General features: G+C 37.5%; 1 long non-coding RNA gene across 2 annotated transcripts; it reads right to left on the bottom strand.

The window, feature by feature from the left end:
* Window positions 1-7,413: 7,413 nt before the first annotated feature.
* LOC128078392 (uncharacterized) lies at window positions 7,414-19,837 on the bottom strand. 2 transcript variants are annotated; one of them, XR_008205640.1, is made up of 3 exons: window positions 19,610-19,837; window positions 17,534-17,671; window positions 7,414-7,575 (listed from the first exon to the last, which is right to left on the bottom strand). It is a non-coding gene; the product is annotated as an uncharacterized LOC128078392 (long non-coding RNA). The 2 variants fall into 2 exon arrangements; XR_008205634.1 differs by lacking the exon at window positions 7,414-7,575 and adding an exon at window positions 15,781-16,312.
* Between the last annotated feature and the right edge of the window lie 83 nt (window positions 19,838-19,920).

The raw sequence follows: 19,920 nt of genomic DNA, 5'->3' as shown, positions 1-19,920 counted from the left end.
TCCCAGAATCTCATACTTGGATAGAGTGCCATTTTACTCATAATGGAAACAGTTTCCATTTCAGAAACTGAATGCAAATAGTCATTTGTTAGAAGCCCTCAGGGATGCAAGGACACCTGTTTGGCAGGAGCGCTGTACAAAGATGTCAAACAGCTGTGGGAATCTTGTGGTGGGGAAGCAAGAGGGAGTCTTACCATGTTCAGGCTCTTGCCCAGACTAAGAGCTTAGCTAATATTTTTGCTTCATTGCCTCCTCTGTGTTTGTCTTCCTGTCTTGTGTGATGCTTGGTACATGAAGAGAAAAGCGCTACAGATTCTTGGCTGGGGCAATTTCATGTCTGGCAGCTGACTTCAGTTTGTAATGTAGTGGCTAAGGGTTAAGGGTTGGTCCTTCCAGCTTTCATTGATGTTAGATTGTGTGCTGTCTAATGGGCTGAGTCAGAGATCTAGGGAAAAAAAAAAAAAAAAAAAGACATGGGAAGAAGGTCAGTTGCAGGTGAAGAGCATCATTATAAGCCTGTTCAAACTGGCCAGCTGAACCCAGAGCCTAATCTCAGGAGCCTGGTAAAGCTCTATCACTCTATCATTGGGTAATAGTAACAAGGCATACCCTTCTATCAGGTGTTAAAGCAAGTGCGATTAATTATCAAAGACAATTTTCAAAGAGTTTTAAAAGTAATAAGCTGGGAATTAGATGCCCAAATAAATTGGTTAATGTGTTGGTAGAGTTGCCTTGGTGTGATAAGAAGCTCTGAACAGAACTATTCTTTGAACTGTAGGGAACAGCAATTAAAAAAGAAGCAAACACAAAAACTTTGCTCTGATGACTGACATAAGCAATTGAGATAACCACAGCTGCTTCCAGTGAGCTGCTGTTTGAAGAGCTAATATTTGTCTGAGCTACTATGCACTGATTAGAGACAGGTACATAATTTTTGCAATGAAGGATACCACTGCAAGCTTGCCATAAATAAATTCTCCAGCACTCCTATCTAACACCAGCGTAAACAGAGAAGGCAGAGATAGTGGTTATGTTTGTAAAAGTGTATTCATTTATCAATTATTATATGGATTCTTGTTCTTTAATACCCAAAATCTGCATCAGAGGAAAGAAAGCAAGCTGAGGATACTTTGTTTTTGCCGCAGACTACCAGATAAAGCCTGGGAAGTGCTTGGTTCTCGGGCTCCAAATCTACATACTCTGTAGAAGTAACTTGTTAGGTTGGGATCTTGGCTCCTTGCAAGATCAAACATTCTATCTCCAAATTCTTCAAATGTTAAGCCAGTTTAATTGAAAGGGCATTGAAAGGGTGTGGAATAAGGACTGAATCTGCCCTTCCTTTTGAGTCCTTTAAGTTGTTTCTTTTTTCTGTTTGGTTTTTAATTTTTAAGTGAGTATTGTGTAAAATAGAGTACTGGGGGAGCTGTGATTCAACACAATTGGCCATGTGGAAATATACAGAAATAACACTGGGGGAAAAAATATTAAGGTCTGTTTTCCTTAACTTCACCAAGTCACTTGGAAAGCCCGAGTGTTAATAACCACAGATATTACTAGTAATATTGAAAGGGGAAAACAAAAGTAGCTAGAATGAGAAGTTTTGCTGCACAAAATGGTACTTTAATGAAATGTATCGCTCCAGTAGCATAGAGACTGCTCTGTGAACAGGATAGTTTTCTTCTGAAAATACCTGAGCAAGGGTTATGCAAAAGTGCATACTGTGGGGGCTGCAAGTACTCTGAGTACTCATCAGGACAGCTGGAGGACACCATGATAGTAGTTCAGAAAACAACCATCTCTGGGCTTTGGTCAAAACAAAAAGAAAAGGACAGAGGTCTCACTAATGCACCTCAATTTCAAGTGGCCAGAAATTATATCTTTTTCTGTGCCTGTTAAGACTAGAGATTCAGCTGTCAGTTTCAGACTTTTCATGCCACAACTGACACCCTACAGCCATACACACACCTACAAAATGCATACAATGTTTTATAGAGTGCAAATTATCATTTGCTGCTGCAAAGCAAAGGTAACCTCAGCTTGGACCTTGGTGCAATGAGGATCAACGGGTGCTTTCCAAACTGTTCGGATTTTAAAATTACTGTGTTTGTGTGGATAAAACTAATGAATGAAAGGAGATCTTCTCTTTCAAGTATTGCAGGCAGCAATTCTTGTGAATTTAGATGGGCTTGTTATTGTTTTTGCCTGCTGTTTACAAGTGGTGGTAGCTTCATGATAAAAAACAAAAACAAAAAATACACTAAGTGACAGACTGTATCCTCCTCCTCTTCAAATTGGTTTGTTGTGTTTTTTTTGGGGGGTGGGCGGAGGGAGTTATGTATGGTGGAGTAAATTTGGAAAGTCAAGTGAAATAATAGGACAGAAAATAACCTTCACCATCAAGTTGCACTGCTGTTTTCCCCTGTTAAGAAAGCCCCTATAGAAACTATGGGAATAAAACCAAAAGACTTAATCAGGAGATAAACCATTTTTAGAACAGTGCTTTGTAATATATGTGCTATAGAGTGAAGAAGGTAGAGAAGATTTCTTTGGAAAACTCACAAGGGGTTTCTGAAGGCTGACTGAGAAATAAGTTGTAGTGTAAGATGAATTTCAATGCACAAAACATCTAATGCCATACACTCATCCTCCAAGCATCACTGTACGAGAAATACATCTGGACACTTCTGCTATGTATAAAGGTATTTCATTCTTTTCATACAGTTCTGAATCACAGAATATCCTGGGTTGGAAGGGACCCAGAAGGATCATTAAGTCCAAACCTTACCAAACTTTAGCAAAAAATAACCAAGCTCTACTTATAGAAATGTGCTGAATCGCTTTGGCTTTTTCTAAGATGCTTCTCAGTGGTTGCTGTGCACAGCTTTTTTCACTGATGGTTTTTTTTTTGCTCCTTAAGAGCACTAGTTTCATAGCAATTTGCTTCTTGTCTGTATATAGTTCATAGCATGTGAAGGTGGGTGGGTTCTATGACAATTAACAATTTGGCTCTAGTTCAGAGAAACATGAATATAACTCTAATGGAGGTGGCCAGTGTCCTTAAGGCTCCCCTCTACAGTCATTTGTGTCTGTCCCTGTCTCGTATTTTCCACATTTCGCATTTGACTGTAGCATTCCTGTGACACACAGCTGTTCAGCAGCAGCGTAATCTGGACAGGTCTGAAGAAGCCATAGCAAGTACTGACTCTGGAACCTGAAGGGCAGTGCAGCAGGGCAGACCCTTGGGAGGGAGGCAGGCAGTGTGCCCTGTGGGTGTGTGCAGTTTCCAGAGCAGGCAGGAGGGGAGCCAGCAGGGGCTGCGTTGGCCACTCAACGCTTACATCATGTCCGGCAGAGGCTGCAAATGACCTTTATGAGGCTGCTCATGATTTGTTCTAGGGTGGGCTTGGCCAGCAGTGTTTATTTCTGCAAATGCTGCAAGAGCTTGACTTCCCTTTCTGTGTTTAACAGCATGGTAAGTTTCTTAATTGGGCCTTCTGCTCAACTCCATTTATGTCAGAAAGGTGAGAAAGCTGTTAATTCCACAGTAAGAGCCAGGTTTATTGCCATTGATTGAGCTCCTTGATAGACCTGCAGCTCAATTCCAGTTCTCAAGAACAGAGCCAAGACTTTACAGTCTGTCGGATGGATTTGCAGAGAAATCTTTAGGTCAGCCAACCGGAGGGTGAGGAGAAGGGATGGAGTGGAGAGAAGCGTTGAGGAGTTGTATCACTGCTTCCACCCAAAGCAGCTGCAGCCATGTGTTCTTTACAAGCCTGCCAGTGACTGAATGGAAAGCCTGATCCTCAGTTCGACATCACTCAAACAATTATTACACCCATTAGCTCAAAAAGAGAAGTTATGAGAAATAACATGCATGCACACACTTGTGGATACAGCCTTTTCCTGAATAAAATGATGTCTGTCAATGGAAGCAAAAAAGAAAAAAAAAAAAAAAAAAAAAAAAAGCATACGAGAATGCTGAAAGGAAGACATGGTAAGTACAGAAATTCTATTCTTAGTGCTGGCACTACTTCACAAGGAGACTTGGCCTTTGCTCTAAGAAACTGAAAACCTAATATCCAGTGATGGATACCGTCTCTGTCTGACCTTCCTTTCCCTAAAAAGCTGCATCTGTGGTTGCAAATTAAAAGTCAGATAGTGATATGAATGGTGTATTTGAATGCTGAGTGACTGAGGAAGCAGCTTTATACATTAGTCATCAACAAAATAAAATAGTCATCTACAGGAAAAACAGCTGTTGTGCTACAGGTGAGGGGAGGATCACTGACTTGGCACAGACATATTTGTGCTGTCTAGACAGTCTGGGTAAGCCAATCACTACAGGGGTTAGGAAGATAATTTTGCTATTCCAAACTATATTGGCCTGCTTATAAACCTGTCAAAACTGTCAAGAGAGACCTCAAGAGGAATACTCCATTTCCTAGCAGGCAGCTGTATTTGGTTTAACCCCCAGTTCTTCCCAGCCATCCTCATGCTCACTGACTTCTGTTCCCTTTTTTTTTTTTTAATTTTTTGGAAAGGAATCAGGCCTTCTGTGCAGAACCTGGGTACGGATTCCAAGATTGCTGAAAACTATAAATAACATACCCTCAGTTGCCATGTAACAAACTTGTATGAGAATTCACAGTTGTTCTGTTACTGTAATTCAACTGATGTTAAGCCACAAAATTTGGCTATGTCTTAGTGTCTCTGGCAGATATGGAACAGGAGTTTAGATAGGATATAACTGAGGTCATTACTGTCATTTTACTGCTCTCTCCCTTCCAGTGAATTTGGTTGAGATAGAAAAAGTGTCAAACCTCTTCTTGAACAAGAACAGCTGTATGTTTTAGCACTGATCATTTAGGGGAACTGTTTTAGCTTCAGGGTTAATGCAGGAGGTTTATTTTGTAGCTCAGCTTACCCAGCTGATTTTGCCTAGAAGGAGGATGCCTCACATAGGTATTCCAATGCTGGGAGCTAGCAATCTCTAGAAAGGGGCTGGCTGGTCCAGAGGGAGCATGTTACAAGAAACTGGGGTGACATGAGGAACTGCCCCTGCTGCCATAGCTGGCTCTGGAAGATGATGCTAGGACCCTAAAGCAAGGTATCCTTTGGCTCTGTCATCCAAGACAGTTGGTCCATTAAGCTACTGCTGAGCATGATTATGCATCATGTGCTTCACAGAGCATCCTGTATAACTCAACAGATAAAGCATTTATCTGGAGTTGGGGAGACCTTGCTAGGGCTACCCTTATGCCTGATGAGCCAGAGCCACATATTCCATACTGCACACCCTCGTAAGCACCCAGACCCAGCACAGAAAATGAATGTGGTGCAGCCAGAAGCCACATCGCTTATGGAGAAGGCCCAGACAATGGAAGAGTGTGGCTGCAGGGCTTGAACTCAGCTCCTATACTAAACCTCCAGCTTATGTTTTCTTTCTGGAAATTATCCAACTGTAACATGTGTGAGTGGCTTCAATTTTACTAGTGGAAAAGCGTAGGCTGTTTTGACGAGCCTGATTCATAACTCTATAAAAGGAAGCAGTTCCAGTAGAACCAGAGCATGCACTGAGCGCTGCCTGGAGCCACACAGGCTGCAGAGGTACAGCTACCATGTTACAGTACAGGACAAGAAGCACTTGAGCAGGGGAGGTGGAGAGCAGAAGGTCAAACACTGTAGCAGACACGAAAGGTTTACAGTTAATTAGCTGGAAAGCTTTTTTTCCAAAATATGCTTTTTCCAAGCATTTTTTCCCTATTCAGACTGCTGTAGTTTTTCTGTACCAGATTAATTTTGTTTCTGCTGGTTCATTAGGAGGGAAAAACTAAATCTCTACCTATTTTTTAATATGAGAGGATAAGAGAAATGAAAGAAAACATTTGTTGAGTGTAGAGTTATACACATGACTTGCAGCAAAAAACTGATATGTATGGGAACAGACATACAGGTAACACTGAAAAGCAAATACAGGTTATTCTATTCTAGGTGTCTCCTTATTTAAAAGTTAGGTGGGGTTTTCTGGTAATTCTCAGCATAGTAATTTTTTGGGAGATCATTGTTTGGCTTTGTGTGTGCTTTAGTTACATATAACAGTCACACTTTTTGGTCACACTGTGTTTTATGGCCATTTTCTAGTGGATGATTTGTTAACTGCAGTACTACATAAAAAAAAGCTACAGAGCAGTACCTATGTCATACTATAAAAACCAGAGAAGCAGAGCAATGAGCTGCAGCGGGGAGCAGTTTGCCAGCAAATAAATCTGTAAGAAAGCTTACTATTTTGCATGCATAAGATCCAGAGCTGACTGAGTGCAGACACCTTACAAGCATTTCTGTCAAGGAGAACAAGAAATGAGAAACTGAAGAAGGTGAGCAGTTGGAAAAGATGTGGTTTATCAAAACTTCTTTCCAAAAGTGCCATAAACAAGTCATCAGAGTTTCTGTAGGCTAAGTCAGCAATTCCTTTTCCAGAAATTTCTTTACCCAGAAGCAAGATCTATAAAGTATATTTTGAAACAGTAGTGGCTGTAGGAGAATGGCTTAGTACTCAGAAAGAGCTGAAAAGATACTTTTGGGTTCTCATTTGGAAGATTAAGCTCTTAAAGTTAGCCTTGACTTCCTGCCTTCCCTGGCTACGTTGTCTATTGAGGGATCAGATGATTACCTCATTGGATTATTCAAGAAAAACTCTGGAAAGAGATCCTAGCAGTAAGCTGCACTGCTTCCATGCCAGGCTCTGTCGGCACCTGTTTCCAAAGCACCTCCTCTATGAAACACCAAAACCTGCATTCACTCCCACATCATGTACTGTTGAAACAAATCTTCAGTTGAGGAGGGGTAAAGAACCTGGTTTTAAACACAAGGGGAGAAAGAGGGAAGAGAGTTATATATGGCAGTTTAATGAGGCTGTCGTTATCAAAAGTGCCATGAGACTGCATTTCAAGGTATCGTTCAAAGCTTATTATTATGAGGTGAGACTGAGGAGAATAAGGCTGAATGGTTGAAACAGTTGCAGGAATAATTCAACACAACATGTGCATGTGGCAGAAACCACACAACTTGGTTGCTCATAAACAGTTATTTTTGTGATGCATCTAAATTTTGGTAGCTCAATTAAAGACTTCATTAACGAGTAACTTATAGTCTTCTCATACTTATTTAGAAATAGAGGAACTACATCCTGCCTGTTTTCTATGTAACTAGAGCCAAAGCTTAAACAGCAATATTAGCAAAGGGTTGTTTCTTTGAAAACACTTTGTCAAATGCAAACTAGAGAAAGCCAATGAATGAAGGAATTAGCCATTTTTCAGATTTATAATTTTTTTTTCAGAATTTGTCCATCAGTGGATTTATATATGAATCTCAGAATTTCACTGGAGAAAAAAACTAAGTCAGTCTTACCTTCAGTATACGTTTAGAAGAATAAGAATACAACAACTTGTCTATGCATGGACTGTGAAGCTCAACTGCTGGTTACTGTTGGTAAACTCCGCTGCAAACATTCTTTTAGGATGTATCTGTATCTCCTCATTTTGATGTCATACCCTTCCGGCATACTCTTCTGGAAATCTGTTAACAAATTTTATCCTTGTGAGATTAACATTAGGAGTTCAGAGCTAAAGGACAGCACCTAATTTTGTGACATTTTAGAATAAAATCCTTTGTACTGATCAAGATTTTCTCCTGTGCTTGTATTCTCTGACGCTTCTGATGAGGACCATAATAACAGTTATATTAACATATGAGTTAATGCTACACAGAAGTCTGCAACAAAACCTTAACTGATAACTGTTTGTGATTTTTTGAGCAATGCAGGATTATGCAAACTGTAAAAATAAGTGCTTCAAAATTATATCGGGACATTAGAGGAAATAAGATTAATAAAAAATATCCACAGCAGACCAGTGCCCAAAATGTGTCTTTCCAATCAACAAATCTGTTTGTTTTACTAATTTAAACAGAGACTAACTGAATATTGATTCCAAAAACTTAGCAGTTTTAGAAGGGAAATTTGAACAATCTTGGGACTTTGGGGAGGTTTGAAGCAAACATGCTAAATTTAATCAATCTAGCATCTTATATCATAGTTACTGCTACAGCTGAATACTTCTTAGATCTAGCAATAAATAATCAGTTACAAAAAAAAGTACTTAGAATCAAACTTGATACTTCTATTTATGCATATTTTTATTTCTACAATACTCTCTCAAGAGTGTTCAGCACAAGTTTTGGTCCCAAAATAAAATGCTGAGGATCTGTTTATTTACTTTTGGTTATTAAATGTGAGCTAAGAACTTTATAAACTTATAAATATAAAATACTAGAAAAAGAAAGCAGAGAGAAAACCTATATATGCTGGAAATATATTTTCCTGACTAAAATTTTAATAGTCTGCTTGACGTCATGGAACTTTGCCAAGGTTTAATCAATGTCAGCTTTTGCCTTTTTCTTCTTAACACTGTTTGCTTCACATTTGGGCTTAATCCCTGGTCAAACAAGTCAGAATTTATAGAGTTTACCACACAAATTGAGGAGATTCTTCTATCTTCTTGTCTGCATAGTGGTTATTTGCTAATAGAGCTGGTACTCATTGAACACCCTACTCCCTTTCCTTCTAAAAAAATAAAAGACTTATCTGAAGAATAGCTAGTCCTTGAGTATGCTGTGGGTTTTGCAATAAGAAACACAAAAAGTGTTGGCAAAGATTTTACAGGAAGGGTGAAGATGGCTCCCATCCCCATCCGATCACTGTTCAGGAGGGAGAGATACTTCATTTAGACAGGAAAAATCAGCTGCACAGATACAGGATAGAAAATAACTGGATAGTGACTTTTCTTCTTAAGAGTCCATGGGATGATAGACTGAATCACAAGCTAAGCATGAGTCAACACTGTCATGCTACTGTGAAAAAAAAAAACACATTAGGATTTCTAAGCCGGAGTAGAGCCTACAGGCTGTGTTAAATAGGCTTCCTGCTGTACTCAACAATGGTAGGGCCTCAACTGAAATAGTTTGTCTCATCTAGGCACTACAGTCAAAGAAGAATATTGACTAGCTGAGAATTCCAGAGAGTAATGACAATGAGCAGAGATTTAGAATATGCTTCTGATAAAAGATGGAAGATATTGGATCGTTTGGCTTCAAGTAGGCTGGAAAAGGGACACTCTATTCCCCACAAATATAATGCTCCTGCAAAAGGAGAGGGAAGACTTTTTGTTGTTGTTTACACTACCTACTATGACAAGTATTGGGGCTTAAATTACAGCAAGAAAAAGCTACAAAAGTTTTCTACCTAAAAAGGTGGTGAAGAGCTGGAATCCTTGCCTGGAATGTTGTTAAGTGTCCCACACTGGAGGATGATGCAACGAAAAGATTTCTGGAGGTCCTGACCTCCTTTGATTCTGTCTTCTGTTAAAGAATCTACGGTTTTTAGACATGAGAACTTTTTTTTTTTCCCCTCAGATTATACTGCTGAGCCTAGAACACTTGTGTAACCACAACAAAGGGGATGCAGAACTGCTCTCTCCAGCACAAGGTGAAATTTCTTCCAAGAGAACTTCTTGAATACTGGCTGGCATCAATCAATGCATACTAATCTAAGACTCCAATGCTGGGGATAGAGCAGTTTAACTGGCCAAACCCCATTGCTTCTCCCTTGCTGTCTCTGTGTTACCTTCTTTAATTCTCTGGCACAACCACATGCAGCTACACTATAGTTTTCACCTGTGACAGTGCCCCAGTCAAGTGTGCCACTCAAATACTTCTATGTGTGCATGAGTGGAGCAAAAAGTTGAGGGGAGTACATAAGAAAAGATTCATAACACCACGGTCTAAACCCTTGGTATTATGTTCAGCCCTTCTACACCTGAGCCCTTCTACACCTTCTACACCAGAGATCAGTTACACACTAGTTTCTTTCCAGCTCTCTTGTACTACATCTGAAACATAGAACCTTTTTATCTGGTTTCTAAAATACAGTAAGAAAGAAATACAACTGCAATCAGAATAAGAAAGACTGAGATGTACCAGACAAGAATGTACAGGCCAACAACTGTTTCATTACTCCCACCGAAAATTAAGCTTCCTCAGTTTCTCCCCTCCATCAGAAACCAATAACACTGTGTCTGATACCTGGTTTGGTATTAACCTAGTACTATGACCACATTATATCATAGGTCTTTTTCCTGTTTTTCTATTTCAAAGTGGATTTTCATCTTGTTACTTGCTATCAAGTAGACCTGATGGGTAAATGTTCTACTGCCAAGTGTTTAGGTATATGTGTGCATTTACATGATGCCTAAAATCTCTTTACGATCTCTTAGGCTCAAACAGGCAGGTTAACACAAACCATTTTTTTAATGTATCACCTACTTGACACATCCACAAGATGTCAAGTCTATTACTTTCATGCCGTTACTTTTAAAAATCTGCTTTTAGAAAATTCATCCTGGTGGAAGTGTTTGGGTGCAGTTCCCAAACAGCACGAAGTGTTTCAAAGTGCTGATGCTTGAAACCAAGCTGACAAACTCCATCTCAGTGATCCATCTGGTCCCGGAGGTCAGCAGAGCCCCTAAAACTGGGGAAAGGTCTCAGATAACTTAGCCACTCTTTCAAGTGAATCCTATAATTAGGCAAGTATTTCATCCATGTTACAGAAGATGAATAGAGGTATGCTCTGGCTTTCCAGTCATCAAATGGCAGTTACCGATGATGAACCATGTAAGAGTCATTGTTGATATCATTCAAGGCACTTAAAAAAGCAGAGGATTAACTGAAAGCTAATATTGTGATAGCATGTTGAAAGAGTAAATGAATTAGCAAAAGTAAACACAAAACTTCAAGCCTGATATTGATATTTGTAGGGTGTGTCGAGGACTTAAGATTAACTACAGAGAGTTTAAAAGGAGATCATATCAATGCTAGTGTGTGCACTGAAAATATAACTTGTCTAGCAAAGTCTTCAATAGGATTACTGTTTATGATTATAGAGGTATTCATACTAATGTAATATACTAGTGTTATGTTTCTAACCTTTTTTTTTTGCCAATATTTTGACTAAAGGATCTAGAAGACTATAATAGCCTATTAAAAAAATGTCCCCAAATACTTCAAAATAGGAAAATCAGCACCAAATAGTTGCATTTCTAATTTGATTCTGTAAAAGCCATGTTTCTGTACTGTGCTTATTTTAGTGAAGCATTTTAATCATTAATCTAGAAAATAAAATCAATTTCTCCTGACTGTAAATTTATCACAGAAAAAACCTGCATAAGTATAAAAAAAAAAAAGGCAGGGACAATGAAGGGCAGGTCACTACTACTAGATGATGTGGAAGTGAGCACATGAGGAGAATGGCAACATGAAACTTCTATGTAGTCATAGAAGTCAAAGAAAAAGCTATAGTTACAGAAAATAACACAGAGGCTTGTCTTGCAGAAAAACACAATCATCATATCAAGGTAGATATCGTGTGTTGCCAATCATCAGAAAAGGCTAATTATTAGACGTGTGTACAAGCAAGAGAATTTCAGTCCTACTTCTGTACCTGGCACTAGAATGACTACTGCTACATCCAAGCTAATGGCATACAGTTGAGGATTGATGTTGCAACCTGAAAAAAGTTCAGAGAATTGTAAAGAGAAACATTTAAGTACTGGGAAAAAAAAGTAACCTGTAAAGAGCAAGGTTTCGAGAACTCAGCTTATTTACCTTATCCAGGATACACTTTTAAAATCCTTACTAATGGCAAGAAGGTAATGGACTCTTCAGTCCAGGAGACAAGTGACAAAATTCCATTAGGTAAGTATTGGAACTAAATGAAACAAAACTAGACATGGATTTTTTTGTTGTTGTTGGATGAAGGTGAAGAACACAGGAACACTCTACTAAAATTAATGGTATTATTTACCTATTTTTTAGCATTTTTTTAAATCAAGAATGCATGCTTTTTGAAAAGTGATTCTCAGTTTGAATTCTCAGCATTAATGAAAATTTACAGTTGTTGTACAACATGAATCATTGAAGACCTTTATCATGTTTACACCTACGTGAAAACTAGCAGACAGTGGAAATAAGAGGAGAAAAAAATTAAAGAAATGAAAATGAGTACAGTGTTTTATTAAGTTAATTTAGACTCTCAAATAGCTTGTCTTGGTAAAGGACTTTGTCTGCTGCGATTTTGTTTGTTTTGTTCTCTGTATTGAATGAGCATGTGATATTATCATACCATTTTGGAGAGCAAAATGGGCTCAAACACAGAGTTAGTTACACATGATGGCTCCACCACTTGTTCACTTCTGCTATAACCTGAGATATGGCTTGGCATTCTCTTCTAATCATGGCCCCAGAAGAAGAATATCTTCCTCTTGTTACCCAGATACACCCATATTTGGAAACTAGGAGAGGATACAAAAGAACAGCTTCCTTTCACAATGACCCTTGGGGTCATCCAGAATTGGGGTATATATGATTTGACATTTCTGTTTTCCCATGCCACCTCCAGGGACCAAGACTGACTTGACATAGAAAAATGCCTACAAATACCACAACTCACACTGTCACTTCAATAAGCAATAGACTTCTATTTACAGGGCTGGACAGATGGATTGAAGGAAGAAGTTCCGTGTCTACCTTACTTACTCCACAGATTCCTTCAAATGGATAAAATGCACAAAAACTCAATAGATGTGCAGAAGAATTTCTTCACAGGATGTGGGCAGCCTATTCCAGTGCTCCAAAGGGGGTTGCAGTCTCTTCCTGTGGAGATGTTCAGGACCAGCCTGGATGCCTGCCTCTGCAATCTGATCTGGACAGCCTGCTTTGGCAGGGGGTTGGACTCTATCTCTAGAGGTCCCTTCCAGCCTCTACAATTCTGTGATAATAAAACCATGTCTAAAGTTAAACTGCTGAAGGTCAGTGGACTGCTGCTGTTCACCTGCATGTTGCTATAGTCTGCTCTAGATTCCAACATAAATCTGAGAAATAAGACTGTTGGGTTTTTTTTTGTTTGTTTCCCTCATATTAGTGTCCAGACTGAATCAGACCAAAGACCATAATCTAAGCATTGCTATGTGGACACTAGGAATAGGACACAAAGCAGTGGGAAAAAGGATTACTAGAGAAGAGAAAAGGCAAGAAGTTCTAACAGTCCAGTGAAGTTTCCTGTGACTGGAAAAGGTGAAAGAGAACCCTCATTTTTAAAAAGAGAAAAAAGGAAGACCCAGGGAACAGTAGCCCAGACAGGCTCATTTCTGTGCCCACCAATATTATGGAGCAAATTCTCCTGAAAATCATATTAAGACATATGGAATATAAGGAGGTGATTTTTGACAGCCAACATGGCTTCAAAAAGGGCAAATCAAGCCTGGAAAATTCCTTGGCCTTCTATGAAAAGGTTACAGAATTGACAGACAAGCAAAGAGCAACTTACGTCATCTACCTGGACTAGCGCAAAATTCTTGATACTGTCCTACACAGCATCCTTATCTTTAAGTTGGAGAGACATGGATTTGATGGATGGACCACTCTGTGGATAAGGAATCAGCTGGATGGTCACTCTCAACGAGCTGCAGTCAATAGCTTGATGTTCATGTGGAGACCAGTGACAAATGGTGCCTGTCAAGGATCAGATTTCCCTCCCTTGTTATCCAATAACTCCACTTCCCATAAAATTTTGTGAAATGTGCAGCTTTATTACTGTTTGTTCAAAGTAAATAATTCTTGTGAGTTTCAAGCATGGAACAAAAAAAAGTTTAGTCTGAAAAAATATATTAAGAAAAAATGAAATTATGATAGATTTCTGACTGAAAATAAACATGCCAAGTTTAAATGTTTTCCAATAAAATATGTTTTCTTTCCATATGCTATTTGTGTATAAATACAGATTAGCCACCAATCTATCATTCTCTTTAGCAGGTTTGTTGTAATAGGACAAGAAGAAGTTTCAAAATAGAAGAGCAGAGGTTTAGATTGTATATAAGATATGAAAAATAAGTTGGTTTTTTTTTGGAAGAAGTAAACTATACATAGGCATATTTAGAGATCAATCCATTCATTCTGAAACACATGAGAATTACGTAAGTAATTGAAATTCTCCAAATTTCCATCTGATATTTAAAAAAAATAAACAATTTGGTTTGACTGCAAGAGCATGCCAGTATTTCACAACAAATATAAATGTGGGAGATTTAACATTTTTGCATTCCTTCTCCTGCAGGTACAGCTGAGGAACGTTCAGACACTTTCACCACAGACATTTCAGGATAGTATTAAGTATGCATCTGAAATGCAAAAGCAATTTTCTAAGCTTTACTCCAAATGATGCAGCCTTACACATATAACTCAAAGTACTGATGCATTCTTGTGCATCATTCATTCATTTGGTACTGTACAGTAATAATAATGCATTAGGTAAAATACCATTATGATGGGGGAGAACACCATCTACCTGACACTTCTGGTGATGTCTAGGAGCACTCTGAACAGGAAAGTCCAGCTTCATCTTCTCTGACCAGGATCACAGATAAACTGTCTTTCTAAAGATCAGGTAATAAAGTAAACGTAATTAGTACGTATATTAAGTCCTTTCCACAGAGGAAGAAAGAAGTTCCAGAGATTCAAGTTTAGGAGTCTAAGATGTTCTTTGCTCTTTTATTTTCCTGGTATTTATAGTTCATAAGATTTTTTTTTAAATGATATGTGTATCTACACCTCTCTCCTGGATTGCTTATGCCTTGCTTACAGCTATAACAGATTTTTTCGTTGAATTTATTATATTAATCTGTAGAAATGAACAGGAACGGAGCAAGAAGACAGGACGGAAAACTAAATTCCAAAACATTCTAAGTTATAAGAATAAAGTTAAGTTACAAAAAGGAAAATAATAAAGTTTCCTGTTTAAGGAAAGAAAGATTTGGAACAGCTGAAAAGCTATGGTTTGAAAGTCTAAAACTATGTCTCAGTTTTGGAAATAAGAAAGTGGCCCAGAGTGTAAATAGCATGATCAAAACTCATTCAGTTCAGAAAGACAAATCTCAATGAGGAAGTGTGATTAAACCATTATCATATTATAATATTTTCCCCTGTTGGTGTGAAAAATCAAATGAAAACCCACATGAAAATAGAATGCTGCTACTTGCAGTGGAATAGGTTACATTCAGTTTCAATTCAGGAATTAAAATCCTACCATCTCAAGTGGACGTGATCTACTGTAGACATCTATTTAATATAAAAATCATCAAGAGATCCCAGTAAGAGTTTACAATGTTTTTAGAGTGGACTTTGAAGTTAAAACATATGTGCAGAGCTTACTTGCACTACACAATATTGGCAGGTTATTTGCATTTCAACTGGAAACCAAATGTAGACAGAAAATTTTAATAAAACATTAACAGATCTGTTTTTTTCATTATTTCTTTTCCAAACTATATTTTGTGTTTTCTGCTTTGCAGTAACAGTTCTACAGGCTGTCGTTTCACCTTTCATTAGTCTTCTCTTTAGACTAAACAATGCCAATTCATTCCACACTCCTGTCTGCTCCCTCCAGACTGTTGCACATCCTTCTTACTCCCTTACTCCCTCCTGGACCATCTCCAGTCTGTGTTTCTCTTGAATTATGGTGCCCAAAACAGTACTCTGAGTCTTACCAATACGTCACAGACAGTGGAGGAATTATGTTATATATCTTGTGCAGAACATTTGCACCCCAGAATCACTTGATTTTGCTCAAACAAGCTAACCCTTGGTAAGTTCAGTGAGCTTTCTTAATTAAGCTGATAATTAAAATTTGGAGATGGTCTTTTCTCACGAAAAGTGAGTTCAGACACAGACACACAATAAGTGTCTTAAGGCCAGAAAGTTTTAAGTTGTTTTCCATTATTATATGGTACGTACACAGTACACTAATAAACCAGACATTACCTCTGATTCATAGTAATTCTGGCAGAATAGTCATATTTAATGCTCTAGATACTAACAGTGTTTTAATTTATTAAAAAATCTCCTACTTCATTGTATTGCTTTACATTGCGTAATGTTTTACAAAGATTACAGAAAAAATTTGATGTTTTTTGTTAAAAGTTTGTTTTTCTTTGATTTTCAAGAAGAACTGAGAGCAGTTATTTCCTGCTGTGAGAGAATGTACTATTCTAATTTTAGATTACTTACTGCTTATTTTTCCACAGATCTCCTACATAGTATGAGCAAACAACTTAACTGCTGTCTAATTGTGTTTTACCAGCTATTTCAGAAAAAACATCCTTTACTTCCAAAGCAAACTTTTTTTCCTGTTCATTTTTAAGATGAATTCCTGTTCAATAGAGAAAGTCAGAGAATCAGACTCATGTTAGAGTGGATTACACTACTGATTTGGAGACATTAGCTCCAGAGATGCAATCAAATTATCTTACTATGTGTTGATCAGTTTTCTTAACCTGAACTTAAATTGGTTTTAAAGAAAAAAAACAATTTAGAAGTATACCTAATAGCAGAGCACAACTAAATCATTAAAAGGTAGATAAAAGCCTCCATTATTTGTACAACTTTAACATACTCAGAAAAACAAAGCTATTCTTTTTGTTAAACCCCCGTCTAACAAACATGAAAGCTTTGTGTAACACAGATATGTTATGGCAGCCAAAGTTTTAATACAAGTATAGATAAACTATTTATCTGCCACCTGTATTTCCTCACCAGAAATAATGCAGAAAGCTGCCTTCAATTTATTCATTCATGAAAACAATTTCTTTTGCTTCTCATTCACTTTTTAAGCCAGAAGTGACAAGTGGTGAGAAAGTACTTAGTGAATTGTTTGGAAAATTAAAATTCAAGAACTCTATGTAACAAATAGTAGATAATACGAGAAAGTTGGAGTGTTGTAAAGGCCTGACACAGTTTTATGATTATCTCCATTCATTTAGAGGGGAAAAAAATAACTTCAGACCCAAGACAACTGGTTTTATTTTTCTTTTCCCTTTAGAAATTCAAGTAGGAGAACCCCCTATGTGCTGTGCTATTGTTGCAACTACCATGAGGTTTGGTCTACTGAAATTATCACTGGCTTACTCTTCCTTCCTGTATCTTGACAGGAAGTACTTAAAAAGTCAGAAGAAATTTATCTATTGAGTTGCTGGTAATGAGATTGTCTGATCAGAAAGAATAAAGGTGGTAGTCAGACTCACGTTGCTTTTTTCCAACCTTATGGATTTTTAACATAAAACACCTTTAATAAAGCTCTTTCTTGAGCATGGTCCCTGTGCGGTGGACTAGGTGGAAAAAGTCAGACTGTACCTCTCAATATTGCCTGGTGGTGGGCAGCTTTTATAGACCCTAAAAGGTAAAGGATGTGGTAAAGGATGTAATTTTTTTTTTTTTTCCTCCTTTTTTCTTCCCCTGCTTCTGCCCCCAGCCATACTCTGGTTTATCCGATACATCATGAAATTCATGACAGTGCTCTTAGTTACAATGTACTCTGATGGATATAAGTATACTTAACTACAATCCAAAATATCCATAAGCACAGAATACTCACTGACTGGTGCTTCTCTGAAGACTGAAAATGCCCTCTGCTCTCTTACATTCCAGTTTAAAACAAACATGTCTCTCTGTATTAAAAGCTGAATCTGCAGTCATTTCACCAGGACCAAGTTCTCTCTCAGACCTGAAATATCTGTTAGAAAATGGTAACAGAACAGAAATCAGCCTCATGTGAGCACAGACCTTCTGATGGCAAGTTATGGGAGGTATCGCTTCAGAACACTGCACTAGCAAAGTCTGTATGCCAGACACAGGAAACAAAGAGAAAAATAAGACCAACTACAGAAACTTCCCAAATCATATCATTTTTATAGTTTAGTGAGAAGGTGGGTTTTCTCACTGTGACTGACCTCCAAGGAGATGATTTAAGGCAATACAAATATTAGGTTTTTTAAATTTTTATTTTTATTTTTAATGTCTCTGAACATTCATGTATTAGTTACAGGACAATCATCCCGCTTGGTTTTGATTACCTCTTCAGACCATTAACCAGTTCTCTTTGCTGAGTGCAGAGTGGGAGAACAGCTTTTTCCATTTTTAAATATATGTTGTTTTTATTTTAAACCAAACCACCAAGAAAAACCACAAACCACCAAACAAACCAAAACAAACAAAAAGTTGAGAATGGAACTAATCAAGATTGCATTTACTCATCTCTGTCAACAACAATGGCATTCCAGTTATTCTCAGTTATTGCAATGAATTCCAGATTAAGAAAAAAGTTAGACAAATCTGCTAGTTGTTAAAAACCTGTTTGTGATGCAAACTTGGGTGCTAACTGACCTCAAAATCTCCACATTCAAATGCATTCACTGAATGTCTTAAGTGAAAATTATCAACTGAGAGCATATCTGCTAAATTTTACTAAATATCCTACTTACAGCTACTTCTGTTTGTCTCCCATGAATGTTTCTGTTACAGATGTTTTGCTTAATTGGATCAAAAATTGTAAGAGTAATAAACAGGACAGCTATAGTTTGGATTTTCTCCAGCATTACCTTTTGTCCTAAATTTCAGTAACATTTTCAGCTGATATTTCTATCCCATATTTAAGAATAACTTTCTCAGCATTTCAGTGTATAATAATGCCAGTTAACTAGATTAATTTCTTAGTGCATTCTTGATTTCTAGAATCTTCCTAAATCAAAGCACAACAAATGTATTTACTCAGGTTCATTCTTTGATGCATGGTAGGAGTGTTACTACAATAAAGAAAAAATGCTATCACTTATGTAGTAATCATTTCATTAATGAATATAAAATCTCCAACTGAACAAATTGCATACAATCTATATTAGGTGCTGAGACACTTCATGATGACTTTGCTCAGTTATTTTCTTTGAGTAGAGCTATCCCAAATTTCTGATATTTGACCACTTGCACGCTGAAGGGAGATCAGGAGAATTAAACATGCCAATCCAAATACAATAGAGCAAAATATCCCTTATCAATGACTTCAATTTCACTATCAAACTCAGAGCTATGTAATAACATAAGAAAGCCCAGGAAAGAAACAAGTATACACAATTCTGTTTCATCAGAACTAAAGCTTAGGTTACTGCAGCCAGATTCAGGCCTGTCTCCAACATGAGGTAACCACTACGGTTCAGAAAAGGATTTAGCTCCTCTTCTTCCCTCCTATGTTGATGATTTTATTAATTTAATTGCAAAGCCCTGTAACGAAATCAAGCATATTTGTATACCTACAGTTGAGCTCTATATTGAAAAAAAGAACTGGTAGTTCCATGTTTAGTAAAAGTGAAGAAATGTCTTCTAGCTTCACTATGACTTTGTTACAAGTTTAGCAGACATGAGAACAGGAACACTTCATAAAGTACCAGTAACTGTCAACGTGTAACAGAAAATACCATAACACTGCTTTTATTAAATACTACAACAACCTTGTTTGTTTGTTTTAAATCAAGATTGCAAAGCCCAAGTCTTCACATATTCTTCCATCCAGTAAACATGATTCTACTACGTTCACTTATGAAAGAATGAATGCGTATGGATAATATCAACTGCTGTAATTAGAAGAGCAGACTCAGCTGAATATAGAGAAGTCACTTACCTATAGTATCAAAAACATATTTGATTAGGATGCTCACTGTCATAAGTATTCACTATCACACTGAACGTTTGCAGTTTAGATCCCTTTTGGCAGCAGAAGTGGCTAGTCAGCACTTCCAGAAGTGAAGCTTGATTAGACCACCATCAGTGTATTTAGCTTTTACAGACCAGATTCACTCTTTCCACAGGATACAGAGATGCCATCCATTTCATAAGAATATTTTGAAGTCCTGCTGATAAGAGAATATTATTTATGCAGAATTAAATATGTTAAAAAAAGTCAAATTAAAGCAAACTAATAAAATTCCACCA

The sequence above is a fragment of the Tympanuchus pallidicinctus genome, unplaced genomic scaffold, assembly GCF_026119805.1.
Source record: "Tympanuchus pallidicinctus isolate F22 unplaced genomic scaffold, pur_lepc_1.0 scaffold1, whole genome shotgun sequence".
Taxonomy (NCBI): domain Eukaryota; kingdom Metazoa; phylum Chordata; class Aves; order Galliformes; family Phasianidae; genus Tympanuchus; species Tympanuchus pallidicinctus.
The sequence above is the reverse complement of the archived record's forward strand: the minus strand, read 5'-3'. Positions and strand labels throughout refer to the sequence as shown.